Source organism: Filicampus tigris, chromosome 19, assembly GCF_054856515.1.
Source record: "Filicampus tigris isolate MCC_2025a chromosome 19, RoL_Ftig_1.0, whole genome shotgun sequence".
Lineage (NCBI taxonomy): Eukaryota > Metazoa > Chordata > Actinopteri > Syngnathiformes > Syngnathidae > Filicampus > Filicampus tigris.
This window is the reverse complement of record NC_141235.1, coordinates 5,610,507-5,634,254: the sequence shown is the minus strand read 5'-3', so window position 1 is coordinate 5,634,254 and position 23,748 is coordinate 5,610,507. Positions and strand designations below refer to the sequence as shown.

General features: G+C 43.9%; 1 protein-coding gene across 3 annotated transcripts in view; it reads left to right on the top strand.

Annotated features, from left to right (window-relative positions):
* The window catches only part of dusp3a (dual specificity phosphatase 3a), a 162,788-nt gene that overhangs the window by 35,555 nt on the left and 103,485 nt on the right, over window positions 1–23,748 (top strand). For 2 of the 3 annotated variants that reach the window (XR_015082556.1, XR_015082557.1), the window contains exons 9-12: window positions 4,008–4,155; window positions 7,405–7,596; window positions 19,838–20,490; window positions 20,811–20,950. The gene's annotated coding sequence lies outside the window, so the exon portion shown is untranslated. The remainder of the gene's footprint in view (window positions 1–4,007; window positions 4,156–7,404; window positions 7,597–19,837; window positions 20,491–20,810; window positions 20,951–23,748) is intronic. The other variant, XR_015082558.1, reaches the window with a different exon arrangement.

The following is a 23,748-nucleotide window of genomic DNA, read 5'->3' as shown; positions in this document are numbered from 1 at the left end:
CAGATATACTGCACCAGAGGCTCAGTTCCTCTTTCGACTTCTCAGTACAGCAGTAATAGTAGTCATTCTTCACAGAGGATAAAGAATATATGCCTGTGAGTATTGTTGTTTCTATGGCCTGCCTACATGCCTTGCAGCAGTGTTTGTGTTCGGATATTGTAAATCCAATTTTTCCTCGTGACACAAAGCAAAAAATTACCCCCAAAATTCATGTGTGTTCTGAACATTTTGGAAAAATAATCAAATTGGTATTTTTTTTTTGCCAATATTGCGATTGCAATTTAATCTCGAACTTTTGTTTCCCCAAGTCGTCTTTACATGTATTTTTTAACAAATAAAAGCAATAAATACATCTAAGACTCCCCCCCCCGCCCCCCAAAGTGCAGACAGAGGAATGGAGGATATTAAATCTCTGGCACACAAAAATGTGATCATTTATTCCACCTTAAACGGATTTTTTAAAGGCCAACATGTGATTTTAATAAAAGAACACGACTGAGTGTTTTCTCAACAAGCCATGAGATTCCAAACAAACATTTTCAGGTGGATTTCATGGCTGCAAGGCAAATTATGCAAAAATAAATCAAGCGAAAAGTGTCAAAAGAGCCGAGTGAACGTGAAAAGCGAAAGGAATCCTGCTGATGTTCGCACCGTTCCCAACGCACGTCCTCGGCTGAGTGGCGGCGCAACGCCGTCCAAGCGGGCCGAAACCGGAGATCACCAGATGGGAAAACTTTGCATCTTTATCTTGGACGGGGATGAGGAGCCGAGTGCAATCAGACTCCCGTTGTATCCTCCCGAGCTCGGGTTGGGACTGACGTTCCCGGCCTCCGTCGTTGCACGTCGCTGCACGATCCATTAGGAAAGGCTGACGAGCAGAGGAAGATGGCATCTCGGTTAAACACCATCAAGGGAATCGTTCTCCTTGTTGGATGGCTTGTCGAGTTCTCCAGCATCTGTTTTCCAACAAAACTTCTTTTGTAGCCTCCGTCATTACAAGTTCTGGCACACAAAATATCGGATACAAAGTACAAAACCAAGTATCTTGTCCCTCTCCAGTGTTCTGGAAGCTGCTCCAAAACTGAGCAGATTTCCCTGAGGTGCCTCCACGGATCTTCACTGAAGCCATACTGCGTTAAAACATGCGCAAAGGTCATAAAAATGTCCGCCTGATGTTTATGTGGCAGATAAAGCAGGCGTGACGCGACATCCAGAACCCAAACTCCTTCCTGACCACCAGCATCTGTTGCTCTATTTTCCAACAAAACTTTGTAGCCTCCGTCTATGCTGCAAGTTTATCGAATACAAAGTCCAGTAAGCTGCTTCAAAACTGAACAAGATTCCTTAAGATGCCTCATAAAAGTGTCTGACAAGTTCTGGCACAACGATATTGTTTTCAAGATACAAAGAAGCAAAGCAAGGAACACCTCCCAATGTAATCTCTTGGAAGCTGCTCGAAAACTAAACAGGTTTCCCCAAGATGCCTCCCTGGATCTTCGTTGAAGACTTACTGCGTCAAAACATGTGCAAAGGTCGTAAATGTGTCAGGCCTGATCTTTGCGTTGACGGATCAAGCGGGCGTGACGCGACGTTCACAAGCTGATCCGGCATCTTTTGATCCATTTTCCAACAAAACTCCTTTTGGATCCTCAGTCCGTAGAAAATGTGGCCCGCCAAAAAATCTTGCTACCAAATACAAAGGCAAGTCATTTCGCCCAATCCAGTCTCCGGGAAGCTACTCCACATCTGAGCAGGTCAAAAACATATATTTTTTTTTCAAGGATATATGTTCCTAGCAGGTCCACTAGTTGAAACACGGCATTCTGGTTAATTTTGCATTTGTGAAATATAAGTACAGCAGAAAAATGCACTCGTGTTTAGCCATCTCTGGGGGCGGCCATTTTTTCTTCTGTTCACTGAAAATGACATCACTCGTGCTCACAACGACCAATCACGGCTGACCTGTTTTCTTAATCTGAGCCGCGATTGGTCGTTGTGAGCAGTTGTGATGTCATTTTCAGTCGACAGAAGTGACAAAATGGTCGCCCCCGGAGATAGCTAAAAACGAGTGGATTAACTCTTATTCCACAAACGCAATATTTGTCAGAATGCCATGTTTCAACTAACGGGCTTGCATAAAACATATTCTTGAAAAAAACAATGTTTGCGTTGACTTTAAGGTACCTCCATGGATCGTCACTGAGCGACGGAACTCAAAGAAATCAAACATCCGGTGATGTTCCTCAGCTAAGCTAATGTAGCGCAGCCGGCCAACCGGGCGTGACACGACGTCCACAAAACGACTTGTAGGAAGAACATAACTCATTCCCCACCGTGACCTCACTGGCTTTGACGCCATCGTGCACCTGCAGCACCGGGGGAGGGGGCGGGCGTCCCCCGTTGAAGCAACACGCCGGCGCCCTGTCGGGTCCGATGCATGTTTAGGTTGTCTCCCCGTAGGCGTAGATTTGCCTCGAGGGGTCTGATTAAAGTGGTCAGCTGCGCTTGAGATTTCAGGACTTAATTAGGACACGATGGAGCTTATGTACGTTTATATCTGCTGTTATATGGGGAGCGTGTTCCAGTCAGACGTTTGAATGCAAACGTGCCGCATATTTTGCAGCGTACGATAGCCATAAAGTAACATTATAAAATCCGTTGCTTATATAACGACGGCCGTTTGAAGAGTTGTGCTGCTGTGTTTGCGTGCCGCACAAGTGAGCCAAGCTTCCGTTGTCGTATTTCACTTGAATGCCGCCAGCCTTCTTCCCTTCACATTCCCGTCTGATGATTCCCATTTGTCAAACACGTCGGAAGTCTTTCCCGTCTTTTTTTTTTTTTTTTTCCTTGTTGTGGAAACAAAAACACGCAGATGAACGAGGAAGGACTTTGGACGGGGCCCGCTTGTGTTCTTGGATCGCCCTCCAATGTGCAGGTGTTGCCACGGCAACAAGATATCCGGTTTCCATATGCCGCTCAGATGAATAGATCCTGGACTGGTCGCGAGTAGATAACGTTGATATTTACGGTGTTTCTGATAAGGTTTCAAGAAAGGTTTATGGTTTCAAATGAAACTAATTTAACTAAATTAAAACCATAACTCTTGTTTTTAAACACTTTTCCGAAACCCCAACTTGAATCCTTAACCCTTGAAACCCTACTTTGTCCAGGCTTAAAAAAACGAACCCTGGTTTGAAGCCCTAATTTGAAGCCCTATCCCAGAATTAACCCTTGTGATAACCCTCGTTTGAAACAATAATTTCAAACGCTTCCTCAAGATTAAAAACCATAACCTTGCCTTGAAAACCTCATCTCTAACCTTAACTCATGCTTGAAACCTTAATTTGAACGCCCAACCCTATCATGAAATTCTACTATGAAATCATAATCTTGGTTTGAAACCCGAACACTGACTTAGACCTCAATTTGAAACAGTAACACTTTTTTTTAACCCTACTTGGAAACCCAAACCCGGTCTTAAAACCTGATTTGAACCCCTAATTCAGACTCATAACCTTAAATCCCAACCTTGTTGTGATTCCGGATAATAGACCTTTGAATGAAAGGGAGAATTGTAACCCACGGCACCCGCTCAGTCAACGTGAAACACTACTCTATAAGTTTCTTGGGGTTTATGTGACAATCCAACAAGACTTTAGCTGCGCCCCGGCTTTAACTATGAAAGGAATGGAGAACAAAAGCACATCAAAGAGTTAAATGGATGCGATCACTCATTTTTATGATAACTTCCATATTTCACTTGAAATGGACGCCGGGAATTGATGCGTCTGCATGTCGCTTATTGGACGTATTTAACGTGCTTATTTTGGCGGGGCTGCCTGTGAAGTGCGTCCAGAGTGCAGTTGATTAAACAGCGACGGGTAATAAAGGATGAGAGGCAAGCCCCCCCTCCCCTCCCCAACCCCCCGGAGGAACAAAGACCACCGCACGTCGAGTATTTCAGCCTGCTTGTCTGCCGATGACTTTTATGCGCCTTTGTTGTGCAGTCGCAGCTCTTTTGCGAGACGTCCTGCTGGCTGCCGGCCAACGTGGCCACCAGAGCGCCCCCAAAAGTGATGTGATGTCATACCCTACTTCACCCCCACGTTTTGAAGAGAGTTCAACATGCTATCAGCTTCATGTCACGATAACAAGGTGAGTTTTGCTCTCAGCATGTACGGCACACTTGAGATGTGGATTTCTGTGAAGGTTTCAAGCATGGGTTAGGGTTGCAAATGTACACTTAACTTCAAACCCCCAAAAAAACATATTTAGTCAAAAAGGGACCAGGCCAATTTTGAGTTATTGCTTTAAGACAAAATGTTGGGTCGAATAAATAACCCACAAAAACCAACTATTCATATGGTTCCAACCTTGGGTTGTGAGTTCCTTTTTGACCCTTATTTTTTATTATTTTTTTACCCAGATGATCCCAAAAATTTATTGGACCGTTTTTTGGGGGTTAAATAAATAACCCCAAAAGTTCCAATCACTTTTTTTTTTTTTAACACAACTTGGGTTATTTTTGACCCACAATCACACACTTAATTGGAGGTTCCACTTTACAGTAAATTACGGAAGCGGCTAAAAATAAAATCCGTCACACCGTCGGCCACCACGATGACATCTCTCGCGGTCCCGGCGTTTCCATCTCGGGAAGTTGACTTCCTGGCGGGACTTGTTTGCGCTCGTCTGTCAGCTCCGGTGATTTATTTGTACTCTGACTTTGTCCCAGAGGAGTTGTAACAGCAACAAGCCGCCCGCCCGGCCGCTCGCACACACTACATGATCACTGACATCCATCTCAAACAATTAAATGTGTTTATTCTCCCCTTTGAGTGGAGAATTATGACTGCAAAAACATTGACGGCACATCAAGGTTAATGTTTTATGCTAATGTGTCCCATGTTAGCTGCGGCAGATGACGAGTGACAAGTGAAGAAGTCATTAAACATGCGGCCGGCAGTCGTCTCACATTTGTTTTTTTAACATCACTGCCATGGCCAAACCCTCATTTGAAACGCTAGACTGGTCTTAAAGACCTCATTTGAAATCCTACCCCTGGCTAAAAGGACTCATTTGAAACCCAAGCCTTGTTTTAAAACCTCAATTTGAAACATTAACCCTGACTTGCTATCCTTGGCTGAAAATGTTATTTGAAATCCTGTCCCTGACTTAAAAGCTTAATTTAAAACCCCATCCCTGGCTTTACACCCAAATTTGTAACCCTTATGTGGAACCCTACCCCTGTCTTGAAAGTGTAATTTGAAACCCTAATTTGAACTCCTAACCATGCCTTGAAACATGAATGTGAAACCCTATCCCCAACTTGAAACTCTCATTTGAAGCCCTAATCCTGAACGACGTAGGTCAATAAATACTAGGGATGTAACGATTCACTCAAGCCCCGATACGATTTTCGAATTTCAGTTCCCGATTTTCGATTCAATTCGATTTTTTAAAAAAAATTGCTACCATGCTTGCCTCTGTGGACTAGTGTGATTCTGCAGCCATCCACAAACGCAATACGCAATGATGTTTGGCGCAAAAGCATAATTTGATTCTACACATTCAAAATGTGCTATGCATCTGGAATGAAAAAAAACATTTCAAGACAGCATTTTCTAGATGAATCTTATCAACTCGATTTTTCAATTAATCTGGCCGAAACGATTTTAAATCAATTTTTGATTCATCGTTACATCCCTCGTAAAGACACTAACTGAACCTATGAACGTCAACCAGCACCTAAGAGGGCAAGGGTCAGCCAAATGTCATTGTTTACGTTCCACCTGCGGATAACAACATCCCACGTCATTCCAAGCCAATCGTTTTTTTTTTTCTTTTTCACATGTCGACGCCTTGCTGGCAGATGAAGCGTTTAACGTTGCGTTGCTGCAAAGCGTATAAAAGTGATTATGTTACATCACGCTGGCCTCAAAACTCCTCAGTGGCTAAAACAACAGCTGGGATTTGGGATCACATGGACGCCAGCTCCTCCTTTTCCTCCACGTTTGCGAGCATGTTGAAATGCCCACGTCAAAGCTGCGTCTTATGCAAGAAACAAAAAAGGCAAGATTGTCTTGAGGTTTTTCCAGACGCAAAGCAGCTCAAAGCTTTTTCAAGATCAAATTTATCATCACGATCATAATTAGGGAGGAAAAATGTTCGGGCCCATGGGAGGGATTGGACTGGTGTTCGTCATTTGGCTAAAGAGCTGGGAGTCTTGCATCTTGCGCACACACACACGTGCACACACACACGACGTGGACTAGGGCGGGACTCGTCTTCACGCGTGTTCAAGCCGAGCGCCTGATTGGAAACATCGGGATCCATGTCCTAACTATGCCGTCCTAAACACTCTCATCTGTGTGTGTGCATGTAGAGCAGGTGAACTGTGAAAACGCAGACGCACGCACGCACGCGCACACAGAAACACACACCGGGAGTGAAGGATGCTCACCCTCTGACTCAGACTTTTCCGTCGAATATCATACATGCTAAATCTGATTTATCGAGCGAAAGAAATCGGATTCTGCTCTTTCTGTGCTGCGCATTTGTCATATTATACGAAACGAAATGTATGCGGCACACTTAGGGTTAGGGTTTTAAGACAGGGTGAGGTTTTCAGGTCAGGGTTGGGGTGTCAAATTAGGGTTTCAAGCCATGGTTTCAAATAAGGACTTCAAGACAATTGTAGGGTTTCAAGTGAACGTTTCAAACTAGGGTTAGCGTTTCAAAGTGTGGTTTTAAGACAAGGCAAGGGTATCAAATCAGGGTTTCTGGACAGAGTATGGGTTTGAAGTTCGGGTTTCAAGCCAGGCTCCGTTTTTTAATTTTAATTAGGAGTTAAAATCAGGGCTAGTGTTCCAAGTTGGGTTTCCTAAATTTAGTTCCTGGGGCCGAAAGAAAAACCCCGCCCAAGAAAGGCCCCAAAACCTTTTGTGCAGGTGCTTGTCTCCTTTCTATCGCCCCCCTATAGTACATTAAGGTGTAGTGCAGCTACTTGTGCTGTGTCGCCAACTTGTTTTGTGCACTGTACGTGTTAACACTTCAGACTGACATCAGGTGAAAACTTTTGTGCAACCAAAGTACTCAACGACAAGAGCAACAAAAAAGGAGCGAACGCGAGCCAATCTTTGCTCGGGGGCGTGTCCTAAATATGCTTCTCATTAGTGTATCTCATCAAAAGGAAAAGCATCTCTAATCAGCGGAATCTTCCGGAATAAAACATGTTTGTAATCAGTGCATGCGCGCGCACACACAATACACAAGCACGCACACGCATTCGCACACGCTGACACGCGTGGCATGATGGAACCTTCACGTCATGTACAACAGATGTTATATTGAATATAATCATGTCCTGACAATGATTAATGCTATCAATTCATCTCCCTGCAGCTTTGTGCGTGTGTGTGCGTGTGCGGTGACACTTATGGGAGTCAGCGTGAGGTTGGCGATGTTGACAGGGAAATGATGGATGGACGGACGGATGGATGGAAATTCTTCTTCTTCTTCCCCAAAGTCCCCGACTGCCATCCCGCGCAGGGGCCGTGGCGACGCGGACACTCACATTCCCGGGCCAAGACACGGGTAAGGTTTCAAAGCAGGCACATGGTTTCAGATTCGGTGTTCATATTAGGGTTTCAAGCTTTGGAATAGGGTTTGAAATGAGGATTTTGGAAGTTTTTTTCTAGAATATGTTCTATGCCACTCCACTATTTCAAAACAGTATAAATATTATTTTAAATATTATATATAACGCATAAATATTGCGTTTGTGGAAAAGTCCACAAACTACTCGTTTTTAGCCATGTCCGGGGCGGCCATTTTGTCACTGATGTCGACTGAAAATGACATCACAACTGCTCACAACGACCAATCACGGCTGACCTGTTTTCTGAATCCGAGCCGCGATTGGTTGTTGTGAGCAGTTGTGATGTCATTTTCAGTCAAGGGAAGTGACAAAATGGCCGCCCCCAGACATAGCTAAAAACGAGTGGATTAACTCTTATTCCACAAATGCAATATTTATCGGAATGCCCTGTTTCAACTAGTGGGCCTGCCGGGAACATATTCTTGAAAAAGAAATGTTTTGGTTGACTTCCGCTTTAAGACAGCGATGACATTTTTAAATTAGGATTTCAAGACAGAGATAAGGTTCAAAATTAGGGTCACAAACTAAGCATAGATTTTCAAATTAGGGTTTCCAACGAGGGTTTAAAGGCAGAGAAATGGGTTTAAATTAGGTTTTCAAGCCAGAGATAAGGCTTCACGACAGGGATATGGTTTCAAATTAGTGTTTCCAATGAGGGTTTAAAGGCAGGGAAATGCTTTCAAATTGGGATTTTAAGACACAGATAGGGTTTCAAATTCGAGTTTCAAGCCAGGTATTTGGTTTCAAGACTGAGATAAGGTTCAAAATTAAGGTCTCAAATTAGGGGTGCAGTTTCAAATTAGGGTTTCCAATGGGGGTTTAAATCAGGGATATGGTTTCAAATTAGGGTTTCAAGTCAGGGATGTGGTTTGAAATGAGGATTTCCAACGAGGTCAACTGAGGTTGACATTACAAACGAGAAGCTGTTCTGAATTGTGTGAATGAATAAATAAATGAAAATAAGGGTTTCGATCCGGGGGAACGGAGTTTCAAATCAGCGCCGCCACGCCAACTCACATTCCTGGGCCAAGACGTGACATTTCCCAAGCGAGGGGATATCTGGAGTCCTGTGATATTGGATGCTAGTTGTTTGCCGATTCTCTTCTTGAGGGGCTTTCAAATGTAGTCGGTGCAAATCAGGTTGTCATTAGGGGGACGGGGGGGGGGGGGGGTTCGCTGCTCAGCCGAGTGCCACCCAAGTGGTCTCGAGCCCTCGTCCAAACGCTGCGAAGCGCCCCAGATCCTCCCCGAGTGTTTGCATTCAGACGCCGGCGTCACGTAAAAAACATTCCTGGCAGGCGCCGCCGTGAGAGGAGCCTCGTTTATTGGAGGGCGTGTTCTCGTGGAGACGCTCGGACGGGCTCTTTAAAGGATTTAGAGCTATGCGAGAGTGCTTTGAAGTAGCCTCTTCATCATTTTTAGGTTTAGCATCCACTAACGAGCCAGCGTTTTGAAGGATCTGAATCTATATGAAGGGCTTTATATTAGCCAACAGGTTAACCCAAAACCAAAATGGGAATTACACATCGCATAATCGGTTCAAAGTCTCAGAGTCGGCGCGCCCTGATTTGAGCACGGGACCAGCTGGTGAAGATCAGAACCATTGGCAGGGCCAGCCAGGGAGGAGACCAACCCACATTATGTTTATGTTGTTTCTCGGGTGAGATTGATTTGTGTGAGTCTTTATTTATATTGGATACCTTCTTGAAAGATAAAACGAACACGCATTGAGTAAGTAGTTGTTTTGTAAATTGCTAATTGGGCTTATGGACTCCAGACCTACAAAACATTCCAACGTCATGGATCGTCGTGTCGTTTTAGCTTAGCATCCGTTAGCAAGCCTGTGTTGCATGACTGGGTGCTACGTTGACACCGTGCAGCTAAAGTTTTAATGGCTAGCATAAAGCATTAATATTTATCGCGCAAATCAGTTTGCCCTTGTTGTGGCGCATTACACGTCTGCCGCACTTCTGGTTTGGCGGTCTGTTTAGTAATTCGTCATTTGAATTTAGTTCCATTTAGTGATTTGCCCCTTTATCGTTTTAGCTCAGCGTCCACTAGCGCGCTATTGCGGGTATGAGAAATAAAACATTCACGCCAGTCAAAATTTTTTTTAAACAAAATAAGAATAAACTACTGGGCATGGAAGAAGAAAAATGTTGTTTATGCAGCAAACAAACCACATTTCTCACGTCAGTTTTGACATGATGAATGTTGCAACAACATTGCGGAGTTGTGCCCACGCTTAGAATAAATATTTAGCTCCAAGTCTCACTGGGAGCCTCAAAAGGACAAAGCTTGAGCGCCATCCGGGCTCCCGGAATGTGATTGTTTCGTAAGGGGTCTTCAAGTACCCCTCAAAACCCCCCCCCACCTATTTTTAATTTCTGCTCCCAGTGGCACCCCCGCCCGGGGCCGTCGCGTCTCGGAGGTGCTACGCTGCCAGAGGTTAGCGGGGCCGGCAGGTTCTCAGACAGCGTGAGTGCCAAGGCCAACAGTCTGGCCCTGACGGGACCCCCTTATGACGCCCCCGTGCCAGGATGCTTGTTGTTTCCTAATATGGGCCCAGGGCTCCTTTCTGGATTTTTGAAGGGGAACGTTTGTGCACTTCAACGCTGTCGGCGTTCATGTGGTCTCTACGCGGGAATATTGTGACATGATGTGAACGAAACCCACTCGGTGGGTCTCGTGTATCATCGCTCCATCAACAGACATTCCCCTGAGTGACTCGGTCAGCTTGAGTGACATTCGTAGGGCTCGAGCTGCAGTGGGAACAGACGGATCAGACCATGGGACCCCGACTACAAGCCTGTCAATCATCCCTTGCTGGACAGGACAAACATTATTAAAAATATATTGTGCTCAAACAGCAGCTTGACAGACGGACATTCTGGCAAATATGCCACTAAAGGACACGTGTCTATGAATGTAACATGTCTGTGGCATGCTTTCGTCAACATAGCCCAAAGATCAAGAATTATAGACACGTTATCCCGCCGGGGCAAATGGCGAGCTCGGATTGGGTAGAATGGCCAACAGTAAAAAAAAATAATACACCTATCAAAAAACTCACAGATCTAACTATAAAGTAGCTTAGCAGTACTAACTTGTTGCCAGGCAACAATCCTAACTGGCCCATAGGCCAATTAAAAAAAACAAAAGAAAGGATAATGATGGGGTTTGTACATCTTTTCTTTGAGCAAAATCTGAAAGATGAAAGCTGGTGACACGGTATCTTTGTGTGTCTTCCAACACACATACACAAACTGCTCCACTTCCTGCGTTAAAAGCCTCCAGTGACAAAACGAGGCGTCGGTGAGGTGAAAAATAATCCCCGGTGAGCGGAAGTGGGCCGGCCACGGAGGAGGAGGAGGCCCGGCCCGGCCCGGCCCGACGCGGTGGCCCAGTCCAGCTTTGTGTGTGCTCAACACAATGACTGAGTGTAAAGTGAGCGAGGACTTGATTCATTGTGCGGCGCTCAAACGCGCCGCTTAAAGGCCGCGGCTCGGGTAACGTCCGAGGAGAGGACGAGGTGTGGACCTGTTGACTTTTTACATTTGTCACGTCCACGCCCTGCCGTGTTGTTGGTGATTGTTACTGTTGTTGCTTTCTCGTCTCCTTGTCTATCCAGATTCCCTAACTAACTAGTTAGTCGACTAGTCCATGAGTCAACTTCGCTACTCCGCATAGAAAGCTTTAAAGTCGACTTATCATGTTTTTGGTAGAGGTTAGCCTTGCTAGCTTGGGCTATTTTGATCGTCACTCGTCTTAAAATAGTAAAGCCGGCGGGACTGGCGGCAAGGAACAAGGGCAGAAACGAAATCCACCAAATTGATGTTAAAGCGTAATGCATACATTAACGAAATATATGTGTGTGTTCCTTTTAAAAGGCAGCTCGGGCCTGTTGAGTGATGTGGAATCCGGCAAATGAAAATGGAGAGTTGGCTGGCTGTAAACCAACGGCTGTAGCCACTCGGTACGGTGCGTGACGGCGTCAGTTGAGTTGTTTCCATTTGTTCCATAAAGCGATTGAAAATCTCGATCCTCGCTCTTTCCTGGGGAGGGATTCCAACTAGCGGTGGTAGGCTAGGTAGCAATGTTTACTTTATCATGCGTACTCTAGATGTGCCGTTATTTAACTTAAGACAGTTGCACGTTACATTCTTTTATGTGTAAAATGATCTCAGACTTAATCTCAAAATTTTCTATAATTGATCGCGATTAATCGTATTTTTTAACTACAATTTTTTACCAAGCTTGGAACCGATACTTACTTTAGTAAAATCTTGGAATTAATGCAGAAAAAAATGAAAGTATATTTCAATTCAAATACTATTCTAATAGTTTTCTTTGATCAATGAATATGATTCTGTTCCTGTGAAATACAACAGTTGAACGAGACACCAAAGACGTACAACTCATATGGTGTTTTCATTTGGCTTTGAAAAGTGTGCAAATTATTTTGGATTTCTCCAATGAGCCATCGAGCATTTTTTTAAAGTAAAACTACGTCAAAGTCCGTCTTTGCGACAGTGACCCTCTAAGTGTGGCTGCAAAGTGAGCAGAGGTCAGCTGCGATAGGAAGTAAATAAAACGTTAGAGAGTTAACTGAGTTAATTTTTTTCAGTGCGTTATAAAATTTGAATTAATCTCCATAGTTAATGCTTTAACTTTGACAGCCCTAATATATACCCATACAAAATGATATATTACGTATAATTGTTATTATATTGCATTCAAGAGCCTTGGGAAAAAATCTGTCAGCGCCACAAGTGCAGCCATCCATCAGTGCTTTGCTTCATTGAGGCAAAATGAAAGACATTTCAAATAAAAGAGCTCAAGGCATCGAGAAACAAATCTCATCCCGCTTGTGTTGCTGATTAGTGGGACGTCCCGGAGGAAATGAGAACATGAGAACCAACTGTTTGGCCGCAACCTTTCTCTCTTGTCTTTGCTGCTTTTTAACAGGGAACAAATTCAACTCCCGTTGACTTGAACGTACTACCTGCCAGGTGGACAAGAGCATGTAGGCGCAAACTGGTCGTAGAGAAAAAAGTCTTCCAATGTCACACTTATTTGGCCTCATTTGGCCCGCGTACTTCCTGTCGGCTTTTGTTTGTGCGTCGTCAACAAACGGACTCGCTTTTGATCCTGCCGCCAGCCGCCGCCTGGATGCTTCATTGCCATGTGGAGTCAGCACAGAAACATTTGTGTGTTAAATGTGAGACGACACTGAGAGCCGCCGCCGCCGCCGCCGCTTTGTGTTTCCCTCGTTTGAGAGAGAGGAATCCGGAATTCGAAAGAACAAAGACAAACTTTCCGAGGGATTTTTTTTTTTTTTTTTTTTTCCACTTTAAAACCACAACATTGCTCTTGATTGAGTTAATGAAAGATGTCATGTTTGTGTTCATTGTGGCATTTTGGTTTCCAATCAAGATGTTATCCCGTGTGATCCTTGCTTGATGAGAGCCTTCAAAGCGGACAAGACGGACACAAGTCATGTGAGAGTCAATTAATGAATCAGGCATAGGTTGGGCGACAATTTTTCATCTTAAGACATTTCAGACAATTTGTGTTTGCGGTAACACTTTGGCCGAGTTGCTTTTCTGTTCCCTGTGTCTAAAGGCATACCTTGAACACAAGTTGAACATCAACAATCTTCCTGGTGGGATCTTGGGGATGAATAAGGAGAAAAGTGAGTGGGACATGATTGGGGGAACCTGGGAATAATCAAGCAAAAAAGAGAGAGCTAAATAACGTCTGCAGTTAGTACAAAATGCTGCAGTAAGACTCTTGACCAAGACGAGAAGTTTTGATCACATTACTTGTATACACGACAATTTTTACTGGCCCCCGGTTCTGTTACTTACTCAAAGTATTACATGGCTTAGTGTGTTGCTGAATTAGTGGTGCCTTATGTTCCATTAAAAAGAAGAAAACGGAGTAGGAGAAGGAGTCATTGCGATGAGCTCTTGGCTCCCAAAACAAGATTGTACGAGGTCTAATGTTAATGGTCTCGGTTTTTGTCAAACAAATTTGCCCTAAAAAAAACAAACAAAAAAAACATACTTTTTTTTTTTGCCCGGTCCGACTTAAAGGGAGAAAACATCAAGAAAACTCACGAAAATAGCGAGGTAAACCCACAAAAGATGAAAGGTATGGTCACAAATGAAAACCCAGTGATAGACTGAAGCCGTATTAACTGTACTGCGAAGTAACAAGGGAACGCTCTGGAATGGCCTAACGCCAGGCCATTAGAGTGACTACCTAGAAACGTTTAAATCCTGATTCAAGACTTGTTCCCACACGCTCCCTCCCAAATGCTTTTGGTCTGTTTTACTGCCGCTTCTCCTCTCTCTCTGTCGCTCTCTCCCCCTCGCTCCTCTCCTGCATTGTTGCTATAAGGATTCTGCATGGACCGACCGTGACCGGTCCTGAGGAGAACCACTTCCCCGGTAGCGCTTGAGCAACAATAAAAACAACGCCTGCTGGAACCTGGTTGGCTAAAAAGGTGAACAGCAATAAAGCAACAAGATTTACATCCGTTTGGACCTAGTTGGGCAACCCAGGGGTGCAGAAGTGCTCAGGAAACAACTCCACCATTTTCTTCCCTTCCTGTAAGTGGAATGTGTCCCAATACTTTTGCCCATGCGGCTTCAGCGATTGCGTGGCTGTTGAGAGAGTGCAGAAGCCCGATTAAATGATTAAACGGCACGCTTAGTTTTTATTTTTTTGGGTTGTAAGCATCTCGCGGACCGTTCGGCTCTTGTAGCAGTAATGAGTCCCAATGTATTTGACATGCAGACGTAGGCCGCGAGGGAAAAAAAAACCAACACGCCACAACATGTGTTTGACTTTGTATGTTAGCGACATGAAAGCCACAAAAAAAAACAACTAATGAGTGTCTCGACATTATTTAGAGCAGAGGACAGAAAGAGCGAGGGGCATGCATACCAAAAGTGCAAGTGTCTCCATGGAAACAATGTAAAGCTCCTTTGTGTGTGTGTGCGTGAAAGAGAAAACTGCGCGGCTTCACTTGCGACAAAGAGAAGCCATATTTTCGGACTAAACATGTCACAAAGCGGGAAGGAAGGAAGTGAGGCCCCACCCTTTTGCTCTACCTGACTGCCATTGAGCAGTTGTGTATGTGACGGGGGGGGGGGGGGGGGGGGGGTGTCATGGCGTAGGATATTGTTACTAATAAAGAGGAGAAGGAGGCTAAGCGCTGCCAGCCAGCTGCAATTAAACATGAATACTGTTATTGTGTTGGCGGGCTGAGGCGGGACCTGAGCGGAACGCGGCTCCACTTGATTCACGGAAATCTCGAGAGCATCGGTCCTCAACAGGCGGACCGGGGCCCCCGAGCTGGACCCAGACACTGATTGGACTTTAGGGGGCTTACGGTTGTCTAACCTGGGCGATGTTTTTGTCTTTGTTTGGTAACTTGTGCAAGTTTTGCGTTAGCGTTTTTAGCATAGTCTTATTTTAGGTGCCACAGCATTTGTTTTTGGGGGGATTTCGTCGTTTTATTTCACCTACGCAAAATAGTCGATTTACGGTCGTATTTTTTAGTTTTGTAAATTGGGGGAATTGAGATTTTTAGAAATATTTTATTTGAGTGTTTTTTTTAAGTTAAAGTACTTTTATTTTAAGTCTAACTTTTGGAGTTTTTACCATAGTCTAATGTTTACCTGCACGTCTGTTGAGATTTTTTACAGTGGTCTTGTTTTTAACTGGCACAACCTTTACCAGGTTTTCTATCATTCTATCACAAAACACATTTTTGGGGGGGAGAAATGTCAGGAATCCAAAAGGCGTTGCCACGTTTCTCCCCTCACGACTTGTCCCGCCCTTCCCGCCCAATCTCTCGCCCGGCGGTCCGAGGCCGCTCTCGCCTGGTGTAAACAGGAAAGCTTGTGAACGGACCTGGAGCGACTCCAATTAACACGCAAGCGGCCGTCCGCGTGTTTATAGTCTTATGCCTGCCTTCTTTGATCCCCACGCTGCGTCTGCCATGGCACGCTTTCCGCTGAAGATGCTGACTTTGACAGCGGCGCGTGTGCTAAATGCTAAACGGGCAGCCCGCCGCGAGGAGGGCGCGCCGACCTTCGCAATCGCTAAATGCCATCGTTTGGCGGCACGTTTGCTTACTTTCAGTGTTCCTGTGATTAGTCCAGGAAATGGATGATTATAATTTGGGCCAAATATTTAATGTTCCCATTATTTGAGCGGGACTGCGTCATGGCCAGCCCACTACTTGTACAATAACACTGGGCCGGATTCCCACAGTGAGGCCGCGCGCACACACACGCATACATACACAGACCACCCGTGCAGGACACACCTGAACACATTGAGGACATACGCGCATATCATCCTCACATTGTGTAATGCTGTTGTCATTATTAGGCTCAGTAACTACCATCCAGATTTTTTTTTTTTTAATTTAGCCCCTGTTGTCAGTTTCCCTTACCAACTTGAAATTTGGTAGGCATGTCTATATTGAGTAGGCCCCCCAAAAAATTGCCTCAAGAAGCTATGCCTTAGATTACAATTAAGTAAGTAAGTAAGTCCGCCAGGTTAGTTAGCCGTGGCCATTTTAGGGTCATTTTTGTTGCTTCTAGTAATCCTTTGATTTTTTTGGAAAATTCATCCCACCAAATCACTTTCAGTTATCAACATATTTGGTAGACATGTTCATCAACAGTAGACCCCCAATAAGTCTGTTGAAAAAAACAAATAGAGGAAGTCAGGGCTCCTTCAATTTTTTTTTCCAATTCAGCCTTTGGCTCCAGTTTTACTTGCTACAAGTAAGCGTGTCCATCATAAGTAAACCCACAAAAAAAATCTCAAAACCTATGCCTAAAAAGTCAGGAAGTCTTAATTTTAGGGTCAATTTTTTCCTTTTTTTAAATTCATTAGCTTTTTAATCTTGCAGCATTAAAATTGCACATTTCCATCATGAGGAGACCCACAAAAAAGTCTGGAAAACTTGTTTAAAAAGACACAAGAACACATCTATTTTGCTCTGAAGTGGCCATTTTAGGGTTGTTTCGGTCATTTACAGGGATCGTTCGAATTTTTGGAAAATTCATCACATGAAGCCGGTTTCACTTAGCATGAAATTATGCAGGCACTTCAAACTTAAGTAGACCCACAAAAAAGTCATAAGGAGCCATGCCCAGAAACACGCACAACATCTTCCATTATGATTTGAAGCTTTTAGTTTGCGTTTCTTAACATTTCTGGAAATTTAGGCCTCAAAGCCAGTTTCACTTGGTAACATGGACACGGTTAAGTCAGCATTGTCCCATACTGCTTAAAAGTACTCGCACCAAAGTTGACGGATGTAGCATGGTTTAAATTCCATCTCAGGTTCAGGGTTCCGGAATCCTCACGACTCGTAACGTCGCTGCTTGCAGTCCCCCACTCAGCAGAAAGCGGCCATGTTGCTCGCAGGGACTCTAGCGCAACATCTGTTTCTCGGCACTTTGTGGCGCACATGTGGTCTCTTAACCTTAACAAAGACGTCTTCATGTGGTTGACCATTTATTTTCCCAGCCAGCAAAGCAGCACATTCGTGCCATATTTTCTAATCAAACCAAAATGCTCTAAAACGTCCTTTTTGTCTGATGTGAAAGAAACCACATGAAGATCCATGAGAAGCTCTTTTAATTCCCTGAGTAAACTCAGGTGGAGCCCTGCGACGCTGGCGAGCGGAGCCGCGTCGTCTCTCGACTCGTCGGGATTAACGACCGTGCTGCAGCCGCTGGGAGCGCGTCGGCGTGTGTGTTGTCGAAGGGTCCCAAGCATTCCTGCGTTCCTGCTGAGGCTACAAATACAGCATAGCCGCCACAGTTGTGTCTGCACATCACCTGGGATGTGGGACGGTCCAGAACCTTAATTCAACACAGCCACGGACATACGAGCCCACTTAGACGGCGCCGACATCAGGGATGCGATGGTACTTAAAAAGCAAAGTAAAACATTAGTCAGCAAGACAATCATTTGTCTTTTTAGGAAAGTGCAATGAATAGTTTCCTCTTTTTAGGAAAGTGCAACATCAATATTTTGTCGTCTTTGTAGGGATGTACAACCTCAATCATTTTGCTTTTGAAGTGCAACAAAGAGTTTGTCTTTGTAAAAAAGTGCAACTTCAGTTTGTCTTCTTTGAGGAAAGTGCCACAAATAGTTTGTTGTCTTTTTAGGGAACCATTAATAGTGTGTCATCGTTTTAGTGCAGCGTCAATGGTTGTCTTCTTTTTAAGAAAGTACACCGTCTTTTTTTTTTTTGGAATGCACGTCTGTGATATTTTTTTTCTTTTAAAGAAACTGCAACATCGACAATTTTGTCTTTTTCAGACAAGTGCTAAATCAATATTTTTCTTTTTAGGAAAGTGTGACATCATTAGTTTGTCTTTTTGGAAAGTGCATCAAATAGGTTTTCTTCTTTTTAGGAAAGTCCAACATAAATTGTCATTTTTAAGATTTTTTTAAGATGCTGCACTGATTTTTAAGATGCTGCACTGATCTAGTGCTGTTTCACACCAGTTAACAAGTCTCACATTCTGTGAAAGCATGACATGCTAATTGTTCGATATGACATCCGCCTGCCAGAGGCTGAGCTGCACTATTTTTGTTTACAGAGTATACATGTGTCCCTCCCTCGTGGGAACTTGGAACACCCAATGCTCTGTGCAGATAAATGTAAATACTAATTCGTGCATTTACAGTTTCAGTCCTAGTGGGGGGGGGGGGGGGGGGAACCTGAGCATGACAAAATGTTTCCAGAATGTTATTTTTTTGTGAGCATAAACGCAATTTGTGCATGGGCAAGAAAGTACATAATACAATTTCTTACATGGTTGTTGCTTCAGTGATTTCGCAATTTGACATGAGCCTCATTAACGTCTGCTGTGAAACAACTTCATCGATAGCAGCACAACTACTTGTGTGCGTGTGTGTGTGTTTTGACTTGATGGGAGATATTTCCTCTTGCCAGCTTGCTATTTACAGAACGGCTGTAATGACTGGACGGCTGATAGCGATCATCGCGTTCTGGCCCGCGGCCAGCCTGAGTCCTGAGACGCGCGAGTGTGACCGGCGCGCACCGGTCGTGCAAGTGCTGCAGTCTTCCATGAAGACAATACACCAAGTAAACGTGGGATTCCCTGCGAGTCACAAGGAATGACTTGCAGGGAATGCTATGCGGGGTGACATCTGCAAACCATAATGGCAACAAAGAAGAGTGCAGGCGGCCTTACTTGTGCTCTTGTCAGCAGGCCGCCGATCCACAACATTGCATGAGTTGTCCCAACATTTCATCTTGGACTAGGATGCCTTCATCACATAACCGGAAGAAGGTTCCGGGTCAAGGTCAATGTAGAAGCTTGACACTTAGGACTGGACAGAGTGACAAGCAAGGCCAATATATATATTTTTTTTTTACAAAAGTACAGCATCAATAATGCGCCTTCTTTTTAGGAAAGTGCAACATCAATGTTTTTCTTCTTTTTAGAAATGTACATTAATAGTGTACCTTCTTTTTAGGAAAGTACAACAAATATGTTTTCTTTTTAAAGAGGAAGTTAACCCAAACATATTTTCTTTACAAGAATATGTTCTATGCAGGCCCACTGGTTGAAACAAGGCATTCTGATAAATATTGCGTTGGTGGAATAAGAGTTAATCCTCCCGTTTTTAGGCATCTCTGGGGGCGGACATTTTACTTTTTTCGACTGAAAATGACATCCAAGTTGCTCAAGGCTCAGCTAACGACCAATCGTGGCTCACCTGTTTTCTGAAGCTGAGCCACGATTGGTCGCTATCTGAGCCCTGAGCATCTGTGATGTCATATTCAGTCGACAGAAGTGACAAAATGGCCGCCCCCTGAGATGGCCAAAAAACGGGTGGAATTTGCTGATTAACTCATATCCCACAAATGCAATATTAATCAGAATGCTGTGTTTCAACTAGTTGACCAAATATATATTTGGGTTGTCTTCCACTTTAAGTAAGTAAAGCATCAGTAGATTTCTCTTTTCAGAAATGTGCAATATAGATAGTGCTGTCGTCTTTTTGGGAAAGTGCCACATCATGACGTTCTTCTTTTTATGAAATTAAAGCATCAAACAAGTCCAACGATAACGGCCTTAACAGAAATAACGTTTGTAACAGGAACGATTGCCGATTGGCCAGCGTGCTGGTGGACATGGATAAAGGACGTCTCGCCTCCGATCCAAAGCCGGCGACCGACTCGCAGCTCAGACTTCACCTCCACTTCCTCCCTCATTTCCTGCTCTGCTGCCAGTTGAGTGCAGCACATGTAATTGCCCTACACTTTTCCCCACTCGGGCGCACGGGACTCATCGGCAGTGAACCTGAACTGGCCTAATGATGGCGCTGTATCTAAATGACCCCCACACCACCTCAATGTGTTTATGTCTGGTGGCCAGTAAGTAAACTCTGGTGTTTGGTGGAGAATGCAGCAGATCTGTATCAGCCCCTTAAACAGTTCATTTTCAGTTTTTTTTTTCCCTTTGTTTTCTTTTTACATCATTAAGCCTGTAAATGACACAATGTTGAAATGTGCGCAACCCAGAGCTCATGAAAATACATCACTGGATGATTTTTGTGGGGGAGAAGTATGACCTAATTCCTCTCTGGGAGGTGGACGACATGGACACGGCACTCTTGTACGCTCACAGCCAGAGGGGATTAAGTGAGACTGAACACTGCAAACACACTGGTTCCGATCCAACATGTGCTTGAAGAAAGTGATGGAAGGAGGCGAGCGGGCCAGCACTCCAAACTGTAACTGCACCCTAAATGTCAGCAGACACATTACATTCATCATAAAAATAATATTTACGAAAGTAAACGATTTTCGCTGGGGGAGGAGTGGGAGGGGGGAAATCGCAGTATGAAGCCATTTTTTGATTGGTCGAGAAATGTATTGTGGAGAATGAAATATATTAAGAGTATTTTGTTCACATTTAAAATTAGGAAGTGCATTGTCCTATGTCAACCCCAAACAGGAAGTGCTTCAGAGAGGAACAGGAAGTGGGGAAGTGATTTAGGTGGCGCACACAGATGAACTGGATTTGGCTACATGGCTGACAGTGATGATTTTTGTCTGTCCTTTCACCAGGAGAGACAAAAAGACAAGATGAGAAAAGAGTGCAATTGTTGGAACTCAACGATGACCTTGCATGGATTGCAACTTGGGAAAGAAAATCGAATTGCTTGGAGAAACTTGTGACCAGCCTGCTCGGGAGACTTTCGACAAAAGTAAGTGTAACTTTCTTACCACTCGGGCCTGAACGCACACACACACACACACACACACACAAAAACGGCAGGCCATTCAGCTAGCTAAACTTCTCATGTTTGGCGGCCATCTTGACTCACACGCTACAGTCATCCAACTGAACATAGTAAAGCAGGGGTGTCAAATGTACGGCTTGCGGGCCAGAACCGGCCCCTGGGGACATGGCACATTAACTAAAATGTTTCAATAAAAATAATTTGCTGCTAGTTTTGCCCACTTGAGGGCGCACTAAAATCCACCTAAATGACGGCTTACCTGACCTTAAACTGAGTTTGACACCCCTGATTTAAAGAACACAACTTTCTCACTCTTTCCTTTCATCCATTGATGTTTTTGTTGCCGCTGCTGTTGATGTCATTGTTGTTGCCTACGCTGCTGTTGTCAAAGCTGCCATCTTTGCTGTTTCGATCTTTATGCTGCTGTTGTTGTTGGTGTTCTTTCTGTCGTCGTTGTTGTTCCAGTTGCTGCTGCTGTTGTTTTCTACCTTCTTTTGTTGCTTGCTGCTGCTGCTGCTGTTGTAGCTGTTTTTATTTTTGGGGTGCGTTTTTCTTTTTTTCGGCCACTGCCGCTGTTGCACATGTTGTTGTTGTTGATCCCATTTTCTGGTGATGCTGCTGTCATCACTATTGCTGCTGTCCTTGATGCATTGCAATTCTTGCTGTTGTTGTTATGATTGTTGTTGTCAGCCATATTGATTTGTTGCACATATTCAATGGCATTGCTTCTATTATTTATTGCTTTAAATTATGAGGACTGATGTTGTGGTTGTATTTGTTGTTGGCGATGTTGCAATATGATGATGTGATGTTTACATGCGTCATTGCTGAGCGAATACATGTAGGCTTATCAAAAACATGTACTATAGGCATTTGATGATGCCCCCCACCCCCACATGCATTTCATATGGTTATAGTTGTTGTTTATGCTTATACGGTGATGCTTTTTGGCCAGAAAAGCGATTCTAACACAATCCCTTCTTTCGAGTCTTCATTGATTTGTGAATTATTGCAAAGCTTGATAAGAAAACCGATTGTAGTTTTCAACAATTTTAGTTTTGATTGTGGTGCTTTGGAATGCTATTTTTTTTAATGTTTGCCTTTTGTCTTTCTTTGTAATGCAGAACTCTTGACATAAACTGCATCGAATGAAGAGAAAATCTGCTTTTAAAGCATCGTATGGTATTTTTTAGGAATTAAAACCTTAAAAATCTTTTTTTGCCTCGAGGGAAATTTCAAAATCCGACGTGAGCGAGTGAACTTCTTTTGTGAAGTTCCATTTCAATCTTGCAGCCCTGCTTTTCCCCAGAGTGATTAGATCACCACTTTTTAAAAGGCCCAAATCTCTTTTCAAAGGCATCCTGTTGTGTGCTTTATCAATCATATGCATTTGATTTCACGTTTTTTTTATTAAAACCCCAAAAGTTGAGTACTTACAGGGGAGGTAGTCCTTGGCAATGGACTTTGCAGTTTGGCGATACGTTTGAGGCTCAAAAATGTATCAAACTTAGTGGTCATTAACCCTGTGCTGTACATGGTTGGACACTTCTATTAGTCACTGTGTGTCCGTCAGGTTCCTTACATGGTTCCCATCAAGTAAAGTCACCAACAGTCAAACTTAAAACCCAAATAACACTTCCGACCCCAGCGAGAATGCAAACAAACCCAACCCGTCGCGCTCGCCAAGAGCAGGGAAAGCGGCGCTGACGGACGTGATGTGAAGGCCCCCATCGACGGCCGTTCCGGCTGGTTGAGACGGGGAAGAAAATTTCCTTTTGTTGAATTTGTGTGTCCGACACGCCGAGTGACTTCTCCCACGCCGCTTTACCACTCTTTTTCCCGCGCACAACAGTTTGGAGTGTCAGTCTTCTTCCTGTGTGGAGTTCCACAGGTGTCAATGTGTGTGCCCTAATATTTCATCTCCTTTTTTTTGCCTCTTGGATGGTTTTCTTCCACAGTGTTGGCACCAGTTGCAACAACCGCATGTTCTCCCTCACAACCTACAACCTTGTAGCGCAAGGTGATTAAAACCATGTGAGAGATGAGGCAAGTTCTGGAATCGTTTTTCCGTATGAGCTAAGTTGACCAAAGTCCGCCCGTGAAAAGAGCCTGCAGCAGGTGCCAGAACACCAGCGTTCTCCTCACTGTGTCACCTGACTCTGGGGTCCGGCAGTTGCCATAGCGATGCTGGCCCCCGACTAACTCTAGAAGTGTACTGATTACTGAAGCAGAAATACAGATAGTGGTGTCAAGGAAAGGACAGTGTTAAAAGTAGAACAACTGATTCAACTCTTTCATACCTGTTTTCAAAATTTGGCACAACAACATAAAATGTTTTCCCTCTTCACTTGTTTTATTGCTTGTACTGAAAAGGAAAAAAGCTAGATAGCATTTGCTCGGGCTTTTATGCTAGCAAAACAATGTTGCCATAGCTTTACCTAACATTGTGAACTGACATTAAAATAAATTAGCTAAATTTGAGCACTGGAAACCGAAAAATTACAGTACATCTGATCTGAATGTGGTTTGTCGGATTAAGACTAGACTTTTTTGGTTTGTTTTTGCTGCCACAAAAAGTAAAAAGTTTTAACATTTCCTTTAGAGTCCACAAGATGGCAGCAAAACGCTACTAGTGAAGCTCCTGAACTCACTTCAACTTTCTTGGTACCAAAATGCCGCCAGATGGCGCCAAAGCAATATTCTTCTATTAGACAAGTTTTCCGAGAAAAGTTCTGTGAATGTATGGCTTTGTGAATCATGAA